Source organism: Mesocricetus auratus, unplaced genomic scaffold (assembly GCF_017639785.1).
Source record: "Mesocricetus auratus isolate SY011 unplaced genomic scaffold, BCM_Maur_2.0 Super-Scaffold_100018, whole genome shotgun sequence".
Taxonomy (NCBI): domain Eukaryota; kingdom Metazoa; phylum Chordata; class Mammalia; order Rodentia; family Cricetidae; genus Mesocricetus; species Mesocricetus auratus.
The window spans coordinates 7,548,643-7,565,599 of NW_024429199.1; the positions used below are offsets into that span (position 1 = coordinate 7,548,643).

General features: G+C 35.9%; 1 long non-coding RNA gene across 1 annotated transcript in view; it reads left to right on the forward strand.

Annotated features, from left to right (window-relative positions):
* Positions 1-4,376, forward strand: part of LOC121132901 — a 138,090-nt gene extending 133,714 nt beyond the window's left edge. The window contains exon 3 of the long non-coding RNA XR_005869604.1: positions 3,055-4,376. This is a non-coding gene — a long non-coding RNA (uncharacterized LOC121132901). The remainder of the gene's footprint in view (positions 1-3,054) is intronic.
* Positions 4,377-16,957: the final 12,581 nt, after the last annotated feature.

Here is a 16,957-nt window from a genome sequence, read left to right on the forward strand (position 1 = left end):
GCTTCATGAGGCCATTGCAGAGTGTATTGATCATAATGTACTTTCTTTCCTGCTGTACTGTTATTTTGTATTTTAAACTATTAGAGTTTGTCAGAAGAGAACATAAAAAAATTTGGAAACAAATGCTTAGGCATTCTGAATATGCTATGAGGATTAAAATCCCTGTCATTATACATGCCAGAACATATCATAGCAGGGAAAATTAAGCTTGTTTCTAAGCCAAAATATAAAATATAGACAAAATTATCTTTTTTTTGCTTCACTTCCTCCGTTTCATGTCTGGTTCAAAAATAGCATAGTTTCAAGGCCAACAAGTCTCTATAAATGGAATTTCCCTGTAGACCACAGGAATATAGAACTTACACTTTCCAACTCTCATATTTCATCATAACCTGGTGTTAGCATATATCTGACCGTAATATCTGAAATGTAATGGTTACTCCTATTTTATAAAATGGTAAAAAGAAAAAGTAAACACTGATATTTGGTGAATAATGTTCTCTTTCTTGTGACTTTTCTATCTACTAAAACATACTATAGTCTTTCATAGTCTCTGTTTTTTGGATGATGAAAGGTGACAGAATTTTATGGGTGTGTTTTATGCTAAATATAATTTGCATTTATTACATCTATGGTATTGTGAGAGTGAAAATTTCGCTAGCTTTCTGAGTTCATCAGTCAAAGTGCATTTTATTTTCTGCATTCTGTCAGGAAATAGTGTCTTTGTCCTTGAATTTCACATACAACATACTCATTCAACTCTATGTAAGATCTCATCTGTGACCACAGCACATTATCTTAGTTACTGTGTTCCTTATCCTTTGGGGACAGTGATATGTGCCTGAAAATATGTGGTTAAGAGGAAGAAAGACTTCTGTACAGTTTCAGTACTTTCTCTCTATGGTTGTCTCTTCTTATCTGCACTTGAAGTAAACCCTAATTATGGAGCTGGTGCTAATCTGCTCACCTCCTAGCAAACAGGAAGAACAGAGATCAAGGAAGGAGTCATGAACATGCCATGGGAGTCCTAGATAGCGCTTGCTTGCTTTATATTGCCATAATATCATGAACCTATCAGGGGACTTCTCCATTCATTCATTAGGTCAGAGCCCTAATGGTCAAGTGAACTGTCAATATTTGGAGCCCCCAGTACTTTCATCGCATGAGTCTGCTGTACTGCAACATCGATATGAAAATATGAACTTACATACAGGAAAGATGTTCTGCAATTTTCTGAAAGGGACTTACTTTTCTCTTTGGGTTGTAAGTTTTGAAGAGTCATTATTTTATATTTTCTGAATGTTTAAATGTCTTTATCATTATTTGCTTTTTTTATTACCTCCTCAACATTGTTAGCTAATGATCAATGGCCTTTTGGTTTAAAAGTGAAGCAAGGAAATTATTTGTGTTGGTTTCCTAGGAGTCTGTCAGGAAACATTTAATTGTTACTAAAGAACTTTTAGAGATGACCACTTTTCTCCAGTGAGGTACCCAAAGAATATTTTTCAGTATTCGATGCTATATATTCCTAGAAAGCAGTACTAAATTTCCATTCACTAGTTTTATACAAAAGTTTTGCCAAGAAACAGCTTATAAACACATCTGTAACCATATATGTACATGAATGCACACATCTTGTGGCTTGATACCCTCTCCGAAATTTAAGTTGAAAGTGAATCTCCAAATTCTATCATATATACATATATGTATATATATATATATATGTGTGTGAATACATATGTGTATATACATATATATGTATTATGTATATATATGAATATATACACACATGAGTAAAATGATGATATTTTTAGATAAACCTTTTTGGGACAATGAGATGTATTAATATTCTCAGGACAGACCTTTGATGATTGCTATTTGAGTCTTAGGAATACACACACACACACACACACACACACACACAGGGAGAGAGAGAGGCAAAGAAAGCGACAGAAAAACAGACACAGACAAAGGTAAAATGAGACCTGAAAGAGTACCTTTTACTGTTTCATAGTGACAGAATCTGGACCATGTTCCAATGTGGTAAGTAGATACTTTCTGGTTCCCAGAACCTTAGTAGCAAATTCTCTTCAACTTTCTGTAGTAATAACAGAATAAATCAATTGACACAGAAAACAGTAATATACTTCTCCCAGTTTTGGAATTGAGGGAAGTCTGAGATGATGGCTACAGAAGTTCTCATATTCTGATCTGCAGATGAAGGCTTCTCCCTATAACATCATATGACGACAGGAGCAAATCATGTGTCCTTAGTCTTATTCTCATGAAGGGTTTGTTAGAATGATGGAACTTTAGTCAGTAGACTGTAAGCTAGATAACTTTCAAATCTTTTAAATTACTCACTCTTGATACTCAGAGCTAAGCTAGGGGAAGGCAATAAAACTATGCACAAACATGCACACACATAATAATTTTCAAAAAACTATGACTAAAGAATTAATTCCTTTTCCTATGGAAGGTAAAAAATCTTATGTGATTTTTTCCTGGAAAATATGAACAGATATTTGTTGATTTCATATAGATAGTCAGGACATTGAAAATAGGCTAAAGATAGGATTCTATCCACATGGAATTTAAATTCAGTGAATCAATGATGTTGCTTGGATTATAGCTGAGGTGCATCTCACATGGATATGGCTTACTCAAAGTCAACTGCATCACAAAAAAGCCCTTCCAAAACATGTGTGTAACTAACAAAAGTTGCCTCTTGGATGCTCATATAACCTTGAAGAGGTGCCTTATGATTCTTGTAACTTTCTGCACATCCTGAGTTTTGTAAATTTCATTTGTTTCCTGGTCCTTGTATGTGTGCATCCTGCATTGTCTCAGCCCATGGTGTCCCAGGGACTATACCAACCTCAGTCTTTGTTTAGTGTCTACTCTAGAGAATATTGAATAGCGTTCTTCTTTCTTGGAAACTGTCCTTCTCAAGATTTTCTCTTGAAGAACATCCTTAATTTCTCACTTTTCCTCAATTTCTTGCTATTCTGTAATAATTCATAATAAGCCTTTTTCTGCTTTGCTTACTTCTAGGAGAACGAACGTCACTTATCATCCTTGGTATGAGACAACAAAACGGGAGACAGTATCAGGGGCCATTCTTTGGTGACCATGATTGTCTGCATCTTAGTTCCCTGGATCATGAAGAATTGTGTCATGGAAGGTCCTAGTAGTGTAACAAGCCATCCACCAAGAATAAAGACTTAGAATACCTTGCTCCTGTACCCATGTTAGTTTGCCAGGGAAGACCTCATCTATAAAGCAGAGTAGGAGAACTTCTCTGGCCTTCATCTCAGACTTCCCAGTTCCAAAAATGGGAGAAGTACATTTCTGTTGTCTGTTTCACCTAATTTGTGGTATGCTACAGCAACTTGAGAATGAGACACCCACTCAAAAGGAAAACTCAAGAACAAGCAATTTTTACCACCTCCTACTCAATCACATTGCTTTTAGAGCCATATGTGATGAGTGACTGAAGAAGAAAATGTATGAACTACACTAAATCATTCATACTTACTTAAATTACATGTAAAATAAGCTCACAATCAACTTTTGAAACCCAACAATATATTTTTTTCATCTGTCAGGAGTGAGAGTTTGTTCTGTCAACATTAAGAGATAAAAATATAAGACAAAAATTGTATCAAAGACTGGAATAAAATCCAACATTTTCCCATTTAAAAATTAAAAATAGCTTATTTTCTCTTATAATATAGCTTATCCACAGTTTGCCAGCCATCCACATCTCCTAGATCCCCACCTCTACCTCCCTTCTCCCCAAGATCTACTACTCCCCCATTTTGTTTCCTCTTCAGAAATGATTAGAACTCCAAAAGATTACAATCAAACAGGACAAAGCAAGATACAATAAGATGAGGAAAAATTCTTCCTATCTATCAAGGCTGTACAAGACAACCCAATAGGATGAAACCATGAGCAGGAAAAACATCCAGAGACTACTTGTTCCAATGATTAAGAGTCCTACAAAATGCTTTTGACTCAATGGTAGCACATTTTATTCCAAATCAGAAGATTGTGTGTTCAAACCATGCTGGGGTCATCAATAGGGCTTTAATTATGTGTGTATTATGTGTACCTTAATAAATGAAAACCTATTCCTATGACAATGGAAAATGATCCTTTTTAAAAACAAGAGGATTTTAAAAAAATGTTAAGGTTCCTCCTCTAGCCCTCAGGTCAGTAGAAAAGACAAAGGAAAATGAACTACGTCTGAGGGAGTCTTTTCAATGTGATACAGAAAATAGAAGAGTTTGCCAACTTAGTGAATATATGCCAAGGCCAAGTAGAGGTGATAGACTTTCTAGATTGGGAATAATAATCTCCAATACCAAGTAATCTGGAAAATTATTTTATGATTTCTTGTTCAATAATTGAATAAAGAATGTCACCAATGAAATTATAAGGTAATAAAACAAATATAACATCATACTTCATATTTCCATATTATTTATAAGATCTTGGTGAAAAGTTACACATGAGATAAAAGTTTTGAGAAGCATAAATATTAATAGCAATAATAGTGACTAAGAAAGAATAGACTATAGTCAAACATAAAAATATCAACAAATGTCCATAAAATATACTTCTTCAGTAGTCACTGAATTTATTAAATACCAGTAAAACCTTTTCTTAATAAGCTCAAAAATTCATCTTCTTGAACTGTCTATCTTATAATATCCTAATTCCTACTGTAACTCACTGGTAAAGATGTATGTATGCATAAGCATTTAGGAATATTACACATCATTAATGCTATATGAAAATGATAATTTGTACCCTTTTGGCATGGTTCCAGGATGCATTATCCTGTCAACATTATTAATTGCAATAATATTTCTTGGAAATATTTACAAAGAAAAAGAATTTTCATATACATATGCAAGATAATTCACATAAACTGAGTATTCATAATGAAAGACAGGTGGTAAAGAATATATAATTGAAATTCTTATTCAGAACTGAATTTTAAAGAGGGTTGGTTCAGATTGCAGGATTTTAGAAAATATGTGGCCTCGCTATAGTTTCTTATGGAGATTCTATTTAATTCTGACTAATCACACAACTTGGATTAAAAGAAACTTTTTCTTTATTTTTTTCATTTCTGACCTAACGAATTTCTGTAGACTCAGACAGGAGGAGGGTATACTTTGTGTTAATCAGGAGAACATTTTATGTCATTTTAAGAGCAAAATAACGTGGACATCTTAAAAAGCCACTCTGTGAGGACTTTGAGAGTAGATCTGTATTTCAGACTAGATGAGTACATGTGGTCACCAGTGTAAACTTTTCCTTCCCACAGGGAAATGGACCCAGCAGTTCCTCACAACAGAAGGCTGTGCAGACACTAAACTCATTCCCTCTGCTATGTCAACAAGCTCTAATGCAACATTGAAACTTTATGCCAAACTGAAATCTCCATATTGGTTTTCCTGACCAACAGTCATAAAAATCCAGTTTCACTGATAACCAGTTATTTTCCATTTTCATCTAATAAGTATTTAGACTGTGTGTTCATAATCTTTAAATGTCTGACATAATTACCAAGGTATGCCCTTTTGACTAATAACTATTATTTGGTAGTTACTGTCATTCATTTAAGCAAAGCAATGTTTACTTTTTAAAGTATGTGTATAGAACAGAGTTAATCAATGTCCATTGTTACTATTGACAAAGACAAGAATAGAAAACCAAACATGGCTTTCACAAGTTTCTGGATTTCCTACTAAGTTTCTGTTCATCAAGAGAAAGGCTTATTTCATACATAGTAAATTTAGTTCTTGTTAAGAGATAACATATTCTGACATCCTAAATTTATATTCCAATAAATATTTCAAAATTCTAGCATCATTCATGGTGAGCATCAGGAGAAGTTGAGGTATGTTTTCATAGTTTCTTGTTGCAGGTCCTCACTCTATAAGACTTGAAAAGGAAACGTTCCAGTGGTGAAATTAATTTTATCTTTTTTCCCAGAAAAAATATCCAATGAAACTTTAATTATAGCTCCTCTATGTGAGTACTCTGCTAGTGTGTGATGGCAGAGAAGAATGCACTCTGTCATCCAGTTCCAAAGAATTTCAGCTGTTGATCTGGCTAGTCAGTTTGTTCAGGAAGATAGAGTGATTTCATTACTACAGCCTTAGTGGCTGACTTATGTTTAAACTTCAAAGGGTTTAGCAAGGAAAAACAAGTTATCAAGTCAATCTAAAAAAATTCAGTAGCATCCACCACAGCTATTTAGGCAAGTAGCAAGAACAAATAAGTCATTCTCTGTATTATATTGACTTGAACAGGGTAGATAGTTCTTGAGTCATGATAGAGACAATGTTGACTATGCAGCAACACTTAATATATATATTAATCAGAGTTCCTAGGCAAGAAAAGATCATCAACATCCATGACTTCAACAGCCCTAACTGCACAGAGATGCTGAAGGGAACTGAATGACTCTGCTACTTCACGTCAACTCTGCCGAACAGTCAAATTACACCCTTTCACTACTAAACGGAAGTGCAGATCACAGAGGATCTATGCTGGTCAAGTTTAACAACTAAAGAAAACATGGCATTTAGTATGCATTTTAAGTTAGAGGTACTGATTTAAAGTAGTTATCTGCCATAAATGTTGTCTCTCAACCACTAGAAATAAAGAAAGTGTAGCAATTATTTGTTAGAAGTTAATGATATTCTATGAAAATTGCTAATTTGATTAAAAACATTAATTGTTTTAAAATGTTGGAGCTGGGAATGTTTCTCAATAGTACTATATGCCTAGCATCCACAAAGTTCTGGGCTTAATCCTTATTTCTGTAAAGAAAAAAACAAATTAAAATAACTTAAAAAGCTTCACTGATATATAGAATTTATTAAAGCAATTATATGAAATTGTTTTATGTTGAGAAAACATTTTATTATGCAAATAATTTTCCATGTGTTTTCTTAGAATTTCAAGCCATTTGTACAGCTGTATATTTCTAATTTAACAAGAGGTGCTTTTTTTCTCCCTAATGCACAAATTCATGTATTTTTCAACACTCTTTAGCCTTTTTCTAGCAAAATAGAAAAAATGCAGGCAACCCAATAATATGATAATGCACATGACTTTTTTTAATTCTTAGTGAATCATTGCTTTGCTCTCCTGCATAAGTGAATACTGTGTTGCAGAGCTGGAAGCACTCTATTTTGGCAGCCGTGTGGCCTTGAGATAATCTCCTGCAGGGTTTATGGGTTTAGTACATTCATAACGTGTTGTAATGGAACATCTGAACCAGTAAATGAAGAAATGTGAAGAAAATACCCTGCTTTTGAATATCTATATGCACCTAAGCCAAAAGATGATAGAAACAGTCTTCCACTTGACAATTCAAACACTTATTTTCATAGTCTGCTTTAATGTGTCATTCCAAATATATATATATATATTCCATATACATTATATATATATAATTATATATGATATATATATTATTAGTTTACTAGAAATTTGCAAGTAAAGATAATGTTGGCAAGCTGTTGTACTAACTGTAAAACTGAGCAGGCTTAACTAGAGAGATGCTTCAGTGGCTTAGAGCAGTGGCTGCTGTTCCAGAGGACCCGGGTTCAGTGGCTAACATCTGCCTGGAGGCTCACAGCTGTCTATAACTCCAGTCTCATGGGATACAACAACCTTTTATGACCTCTGTGTGTACCAGGCATGGAAATGACACATAGGCTTATATAAAGTCAAAATACAGTACAGTTAAATTAATATTTTAATTTAAAAATATGTAAATAAAATGAATTCAAAACAAAGAACAATTAAAATTGAATTAGAAATGAATCTTGGGCAGTTTTAAAAAAACTACTGAACGGGCTTAACATACCCATGTCTTTGTTTTGTTTATTTTCTATCAAGAGGGCTAAGGTTTCTCCAGAGGAATTTAAAAGAAAGAAAACTATCAGCATAACAGAAATGCATATAGAGCCACCTGAACTAAATAGACCCTATTATGACACTAAAAAAATAAAGATTTAAATTTTATTTTGTGATCTTGTCACTTTCTCCTTCTCCAAGGGACCATGTATGTCTCACTTAGGGTCCTCTTTGTTTCCTATCTTCTCTAGCAGTTCAGATTATAGACTGATAATCCTTTGATCTATGTCTAAAATCCATATATGAGTGAGTATATACCATGTTAATTGGAAGCATGGGGGAGGGCAGAGGAAGTTAGGAGAAGGGGAGAAAAGGAGGGGAGAGAGGGACATGAGGGAGCAGGAAGATTGAGTTAGGAGAAGAATAGAAGAAAGCAAGAAAAGAGATACAATAATAGAGGGAGCCATTATAGATTTGAAGAAAAATTTGGCACTAGAAAAATGTCCAGAGATCTACAAGTATGACTCCAACTAACAATCTAAGCAGTAGTGGAGAGGCTACCTTAAATGCCCTTCTCCAATAATGTGATTGATGACTACCTTATATGCCATCCTAGAGCCTTCATCTAGTAGCTTGATGGAAGCAGAAGAAGAGACACACAGCTAAACACTGAGCCAAACTCCTGGAATCCAGTTGCAGAGACGAATTAGTGATGAGCAAAGGGGTTAGGACCAGGCTAGAGAGACCCACAGAAACAACTTATCTGAACAAGTGGGAGCTCATCGACCCCAGACTTATAGCTGGGAAACCAGCATAGGAAGGTTCCAGACTCCCTGAACATGGATGTCAGTTTGGAGTTCTGGGCAATCTATGGGGCCTTTTGTAGTGTATCAGTATTTATTCATAGTACACAAAAGGACTTTGGGAGCCCACTCCATATGGAGGGATAATCTCTCAGCCTAGACACACGGGGGAAGGGTCTAGACCCTGACCCATATTATATGACTGTCTATGAAGATTCTCCCATAGTAGTCCTCACCCTCCCTAGGGAGCAGAAAGGGGATGAAATAGGGGGTCATTGGGGAGCAGTGGAGCAGGGGAGGGAGAAGCTACTTGGATTGACTTGTAAAACAAACTTGTTTCTAATTTAAATTAAAAAAATATTTTTGAATAATTGAATCTTTTAAACCAACTTGTGTATGTGTGCATGTCTGCATGCATGTGTGTGTGTGTGTGTGTGTGTGTGTGTGTGTCTGTGTGTTTGTACATGTGTGGAAGTCAGAGGACGTGTACATAGTTCTGTGGATCACCAGTCATGTCACCAGTATTTCAAGGCACGCGCCTTTACTCACTGTCAGATTTCAGTTTCAATTTTAAATATTTGTAGAATTTAAAGTTCTATTTTAATAATGTGGATTAAAAATCTTAAAAAATTCAAATAACAAAATGATCTAATTTTTCTAGTGATGCCTAATCTATATTTAATTGTTAATGTACAACACATATATATGAATCTAAATATATATATTGCTGACACTGGTTTCAATTAAAAATAAAAACAAATACTGTCCTTTAGGTTTAACTTTTTCTATTATATTAAATTTATAAAATCATTTTAAAATACACATAAAACTATTAGTATTATTACTTTGCCTCCACATAGTAAATTTTGTTTCCAAATTTTACTCAGAAAATGTCGCTAAGACTATTTCTTTGTAAAATATTTGAAAATAAAGTGCAGATATACCTGGGGTTACTTATATCACAGAAAACAAAACATCATAAAGCTAAAGAAAAACGTAAGATAATGTATGCAGGGAAGAAAAATTATTCCAGTTGATTTCAATATGTAGGAAAAATTGAACTCACCCCCCTTACAGAAATAGGTCAGAGTTCTAATATGTAATTCTTACTGCAGCATTGGTTGTTGGTCAATATGAATCACCCACTTGTGTTTCTTAATTGGTACTGTTGAAGTTCAGCTCCTGCATCTCGTTGGTTTATCTTCTTTGGCGATTTCTACTCCAAGGAATGGCTTCAATGTACTTTAGACAGAGTTTCCTTGGTTGTGAAAGTGACAAGGAAAAATATTACAGGTTTTTCATTTTTAATTTATTTTTACTAGCATAAATTTCATTATGGCAGATTTTTAAAAATTGTTAATTTCTTTCTTTAAAGACACAAATTTCTTGATATACAGACCTTTCACTCTTTTAGTTTACATTATCCCCAGATATTTGATGCTGTTTATAGCTATTGTAAAGGCTGATGTTTCTCTGATTTCTTTCTCAGGTACTTTATAATGTGTATATAATAGGGCCACTGATTTATTTTTTAGTTAACCTTGTATCCTGCCACTTTGCTGAAGGTGTTTATCAGCTCTAGGAGTTCCCTTGCAGAGTTTTTCGGGTCACTTATATAAACTATCATTTCATCTGCAAATAGTGAAAGCTTGACTTCTTCTTTTCCTATTATTATCCCCTTGATCTCCTTTTGTTGTCTTATTGCTCTAGCTAGAACTTCAAGTACAATATTAAAGAGATATGGAGAGAGTGGACAGCCTTGTCTTGTTCCTGATTTAGAGGAATTGCGTGGAGTTTCTCTCCATTTAGATAGATATTAGCTGTTGGTTTTCTGTATTTTGCTTTTATTATGTTCAGGTATGTTCCTGTTGTCCCTGATCTCTCAAGGACCTTTATCATAAAGGGGTGCTTTTTCAGCATCTAATGAGATGTTCACGTGGTTTTTCTTTCACAGTTTGTTTATATGGTGGATTACATTGATAGATTTTTCTAATGTTGAATCATCTCTGCATTCCTGGGAAAAAGCCTACTTGATCATGGTGGATGATTTTTCTGATGTGTTCTTGAATCTGATTTGCTAGTATTTTGTTGAGTATTTTTGCATCGATGTTCATGAGGGAAATTGGTCTATACTTCTCTTTCTTAGTTGTGTCTTCTTGTGGCTTGGGTACCAAGGTAATTGTAGCCTCGTAAAAAGAGTTTGGCAGTGAGCCTCCTGCTTCTATTGTGTGGAATACTTTGAGAGACCAAGTGTTGAAGCCCCCTACTACTAGTGTGTGAGATTTTATGTGCGATTTGAGCTTTAGTAATGTTTCTTTCATGAATGTGGGTGCCTTTGTATTTGGGGCATAGATGTTCAAAATTGAGACTTCATCTTGAGGGACTTTTCCTTTGATGAATATGAAATGTCCTTCTTCATCTCTTTTGATTGATTTTAATTTCTAGTTTGTTAGATATTAGGTTTGCTACACCAACTTGTTTCTTGGGTTCATTAGATTAGAAAATCTTTCCCAAACCCTTTACTTTGAGATAACGTCTGTCTATTATGTTGAGATGTGTTTCTTGTATGCAGCAGAAGGATGGGTTCTGTCTTTGTATCTATTTTGTTAGTCTGTGTCTTTTTATAGGCAAGTTGAGACCTTGACATTGAGGGATATTATTGACCTTTGATTGATGATACTTGTTTGAAATCAAAGAGGATACCAGAAAATGGAAAGATCTCCCATGCTCTTGTATTGGTAGGATCAACATAATAAAAATGGCAATCTTGTCAAAAGAAGTCTACAGATTCAATGCAATCCCTATCAAAATTCTGTTACAATTCTTCACAGACCTTGAAAGAACAATAATCAACTTTATATGGAAAAACAAAAGGCCCAGGATAGCCAAAACAACCCTATGCAATAAAGGAACTTCACATCTGACAGAGGGCTGATCTCCAAAATTTACAAAGAACTCAAGAACCAAGTCTCCAAAATACCAAAGAATCCAATTAAAAAATGAGGTACAGAACTATATAGAGAATTCTCAATAGAGGAAGCTAAAATGGCCAAGAGACACTTAAGGAAGTCCTCAACATCCTTAGCCATCAGGGAAATGCAAATCAAAACAACTTTGAGATACCATCTTACTTCTGTCAGAATGGCTAAATTCAAAAACAGCGAAGACAATTTATGCTGGAGAGGACGTGGAGAGAGGGGAACAATCCTCCACTGCTGGTGGGATTGCCAACTCGTACACCCACTTTGGAAATCAGTTTGAAGATTCCTCAGGAAAATGGGAATCAATCTACCATAAGACCCAGCAATTCCACTCTTATGCATATATCCAAAAGATGCAAATTCATACATCAAGGACATCTGCTCCACTATATTCATAGCAGCATTATTTGTAATAGCCAGAACCTGGAAGCAGCCCTCAACTGAAGAGTGGATAGAGAAAATGTGGTACATTTACACAATGGAGTACTACTCAGCAGAAAAAAAAACAATGGAATCTTGAAATTCGCAGGTATTTGGATGGCAGTAGAAAAAACCATCCTAAGTGAGGTAACCCAGTCACAAAAAGACAAACATGGTATGTACTCACTCATATATGGATTTCAGACATGGATCAGGATAGTGCAAGTCTACACTTCTACTGACAGAGAATCTGGGAAACAGGAAATAACTTAAGAGAGATATGCATGGTACCCCCAGAGAAGAGGAATGAGGCAAGATCTTTGAACAGATCAGGAACATGGCGAGGGGTGGGAAGGGTAGGAACTCAAAAGAAGAGAGGGGGAGAAGAGAAAGAGAGATAGGTCATGGGGGAACAGGAAGGTTTAGTGGGGGGTAGAATAGGGGGAAGAGCGAGTCATAGGTTAGAAGACAGATCTGGCACCTGTGAGACATCTTGTGATCTAAAGGGATGACACCAACTGACAAGCTAAGCAATAGTGGAGAGGCCACCTTAAATGTCCATCCCTGATAATGAACTTGATGTCTATAACCATCCTAGAACCTTCATCCAGTGACTGATGGAAGCAAAGGCCAACACCCACAGTTAAACACTGAACTGAATCCATGGAATCCAGTGACAGGGAGAGAGGAGGGATGAGCAAATTGGCAAAGAATGGGCTGGCAAAACCAGCAGAGACAGCTGATCTAAACAGGGGAGAGCTCTTGGACCCCAGACTGACAGCTGGAAGGCCAGCATGGGACTGATCCAGACCTGCTGAGTATGAGAGTCAGTGAGGAGGCTTGGGCAACCTATGGGGCCCTGGGCAGTAGATCAGTGTTTATCCCTGGAATACAAACATACTTTGTGTGTCCATAACACAAAAAGGGATGCTCTCTCAGCCTGGACTCTTAGGACCCTGCCCTGAGTGAAATGATAGACTCTAGATATCGCTTATGTGGAAGGAAGTGGGGATATTGTGGGATTCTGGGGGGGATGGTAGGGAGGTGCAGAAGGAGGGGAGAGAGAGGGTACTGGGATTGACATGTGAAGCAATCTATTTAAAATTAAAGTAAAAATAAAAGGAACTTTAAGACCCTAAAAAGCACTAGCTTTTTTCTGTTAATAAAATGTTCTGCCTTTAAAAATATTGATAATTGCTCTTCCCCCTCTTCTGACATATCTCCTATAACCGCTGTGCTCTGAAACCCCCACTTTGTGTCACAAGTGTCCTTTTGTGTTCCCCCTCTTCAGCACCTCTCATCTCCTTCCCTCTGTTTCCCTCAATAATACCATATCAAATCACCTCCTTTACATATATAATATGCTAAAAATTAGACAGCATATTATGTTTGCTTTTAGACTTTGGTTTATAACACTTGATTTAACACTTTCACGATTCACCTATCTTCCCCCAAATATTTCATTTCTCTTTATATCTGGATAATATTCTGTTGTGTATATATGCCACATTTCATTATCCATCATGTATTGCTGGGTGTCTATAAACTGTCCCCTTGCTGTTGAAGTAATGCAGCAGTGAACATGAAAGTGCGAATGTCCCAGTGCAGTGGCAGAATGTATAATTCTTTGTGTAAAGGTCCAGGTTCCTGATTGGTTTTTTGTTTTTTGTTTTTTAACACAAACCTTCACACGTCTGGTCAGAGAGAATATTAATTGAGAAAATGTTTGGTGACATATTGTTTATGATTTATTAAAGCCAATAGAGGTCAAAATAATAAAGCATCCATGCTAGTTAACCATAGAAGCCAGGCAGGGGTGGCACACAGCTTTAATCCCAAGACTCAGGAGACAAAGGCAGGTGGGATGTCTCTGAGTTCAAGGCCACCCAGGGCTATATGAGTTTGGATCAGTAACAGAGTTCATGCCTTTAATCCCAGGATTCATGAAAGTTATTTAAGACCGGATCAGGGTCTCAGAGCTGGCATTCATTTCCCAGCCATATTGAGGACAGGAAGGCATTCATTCTCCAGTCACACTGAGGCGAGGCAGCAATCTGAGGAGAGAGCTCATGGAGAAAGGATCAGTCCTTTCAGCCTGATGTAGAATTAACAGTTACTAGTTTGGCTGCTTTGCTTCTCTGATCTTCTGCTTGATGTTTGAATCCCAATATCTGTATCTGGGTCTTTTATTAGTCATGTTACAAAAATTACTCCATAAGATTGCCCTATAGACAAATCAGTGAGATGTTTTCTTGATTAATGATTGATGCAGGAGGGTCCAGTGCACTGTAGGTGTTATCTCCTTCTGGGTAGGTGGTCCTGGGTTGTGTAAGAAAGCAGGTCAAACAAGCTGGCAAGCATAATTCCTCCATGTCTTCCTCTTCTGGTTCTGTCTCCAGGATTTAGCTTAGAGTTCTTGACCTTGACTTCACACAGTAGTGGGATATAAACTGGAATTTGTAAGAAGAAAAGTGTCCTCTCCTCCCCAGGTTACTTTCACCAGAATATTTTACCACAGCAATAGAAACCTGAATATGGTAATTAGTACCAGGTTTGTGGGAGAATGCTGTGACAGGTCTGACAACCTTGTTTTCGAGGAGTCTGGAAGGACTTTGAAAATGTGACCTGGAAAAGACAATGAGTGTACAGAGTTTCATAAGCAATTATTGAAACTGAGAAGATTATGCTAAGAGCAGTGTCAGTGTTGATGAGGGGAGTCTTAGCTTATGAAGTTTTATCGGGAAGTTTTGAGAGTTCTTTAAGAACTCCTCCATCAAAGCTGTATGATATTTCAAATTAAGTGGGGTACAGAAATTTGAAGATTCCCCATGGAGGACCTCACCCTCCCTGGGTAGTAGAGTGGGTGTGAGGTGGGGAGGTTGGTGGGGCAGAAGAGGAGGGGAGGGTGAGGGAGCTGGGATTGACATGTCAAGCAAGCTTGTTTCTAATTTAAATAAAAAAGAGGTAAAAATAAATAACAAACAAACAAATAAATAAACATGTAAACAGAAAAAAAGACAGTGTGGATCTGTCACCTGGTACTAAAGAATCAGTTGAAATTAACAAGAGACCAGAATCATTAAAGTGCTGGAGTGACTAAGAACAGACTAGCGTCATTGATGTGAAATCTCCCAGCAGGACTTTGTTCTTCTAAGGAGACTTTGAGTGTTGTGAAGAGACTGGACTTTCACAATGCTTGAAATTTTAAGACTCTGGGATTTTAAAAGTTGTGTTGTGCTTTATATTGAGATCTTGGGAAAAATGTGAAATTTCATGGATAAACCAGAAAGCAAACATTATGGTTTAATGTTTTATACTGATTTGTCAAGTTGATATGGAGTCAATTTTCCTGATTAGGTTTTTGTTTTGTTTTGTTTTTTGTTTGTTTGTTTTTTGGCAACTTGACTTAAGCCAGAATCATTTGGGAAAAGGGAATCTCATTTGAGAAAAATTCAACCACCTGACTGGCTTGTGTCTGAGCCTGTGAGAAAAGTTTTCTTTATTAATGATCTACTGGAGATGCTAGCCCACTGTGAGTGGTGCCAACTTTTGACAGGAGGTCCTGTTTTGTACAAGAAAACAAACTCATAAAGCAGCAAGGTAGACGCCAGCAAGCCCCCTTGCATCATGGATTTCTGTTTCTGCTATTCTTCAGTTCCTTGCCTTGAATTCTTGCCCCAAATTTCTTCCATGGTGGACTGTGATATGTAGTTTAAGAAAAATAAACCATTTTCCTCCATGTTGCTTTCAGTCCTAGTGTTTAATCACATTGATAGAAACCCTAACTAAGGTAGCCTAGAAGTGATACAGTAAGGTCATGTGTTGAGTCTATTTTTCTTTTATTGGGAAAACCCCATTCTTGTATCTAGAATGGTTGTATTTGCACTCTCTCCAGCAGGTGATAAGGATTCCTTCCTCTTTCCCTACATCCTCATCAGCACTGTTATCCTTTATTTTCTTGAGCATCACTATTCTTACTGAGGTAAAATGGAATCTCAAAAATGTTTAATCTGCATTTTGTGAAAGTCAATAATGCAGAATACCTTGAAATATGTATTAAATATTTATGTTTCTTCTTTAAAAACTCTTTTCATTTCTTTATGCTATTAATATATTGATGGTATTAGACTTGGACTGTTTAATGTTTCTATTTTTTTTTAAAAAATATTCCGGATGGCAATCCCCTGTCTGAAGTATAACAGCCAAATATTTTCTCACATTCTGTAGACTGTCTATATTTTCCCCTGATGGTTTGCTTATTCCAGTAGAAACTTTATAATTCCATGCAGTCTACCCTGTTGATTTTCAGTACTACTTCATATACTATTGGAATCATTTTCAGAAACTTTGTTCCTACACTCATAATTTAAACCATTTGGTTTATATTCTCATCTAGAATGTTGAGCATTTAAGTTTTAAATTAAGGTATTTGATGCACATTGAATTTATTTATGTTCCAGTTGAGAAAAGTGAATGCAATTTTATTCTTTTGTAGGTAGATAGCCAGGTTTGCCAGTACCATTTTTTGAATAGACTATCTTTTTTGAGTGTTTTTTAATGTCTTTGTCAAAAATTAGACGGCTGTAGTTGTAAGTTCTTATTTCCAGATCTCAAGCTATACTAAAGAGCTCTAGTGAAAAAGGAAGCATGGTATTGGCATAAAAGCAATCATTTAGACCAATGATATAGAATAAAAGACTCACATGTTAAAAGAATTATGCCTCAAAGTAACAGCAAAACAACTTATAACTTTACAGTTGCTAAAGTTAATGGTCTAAGAACTGGGAAGTGAAAAGTCAAAGAATAAATGTTTAAAAGTCATAAGTTCAGTTAACTAAAGTATGTCTCTGAAGCTGACATGAC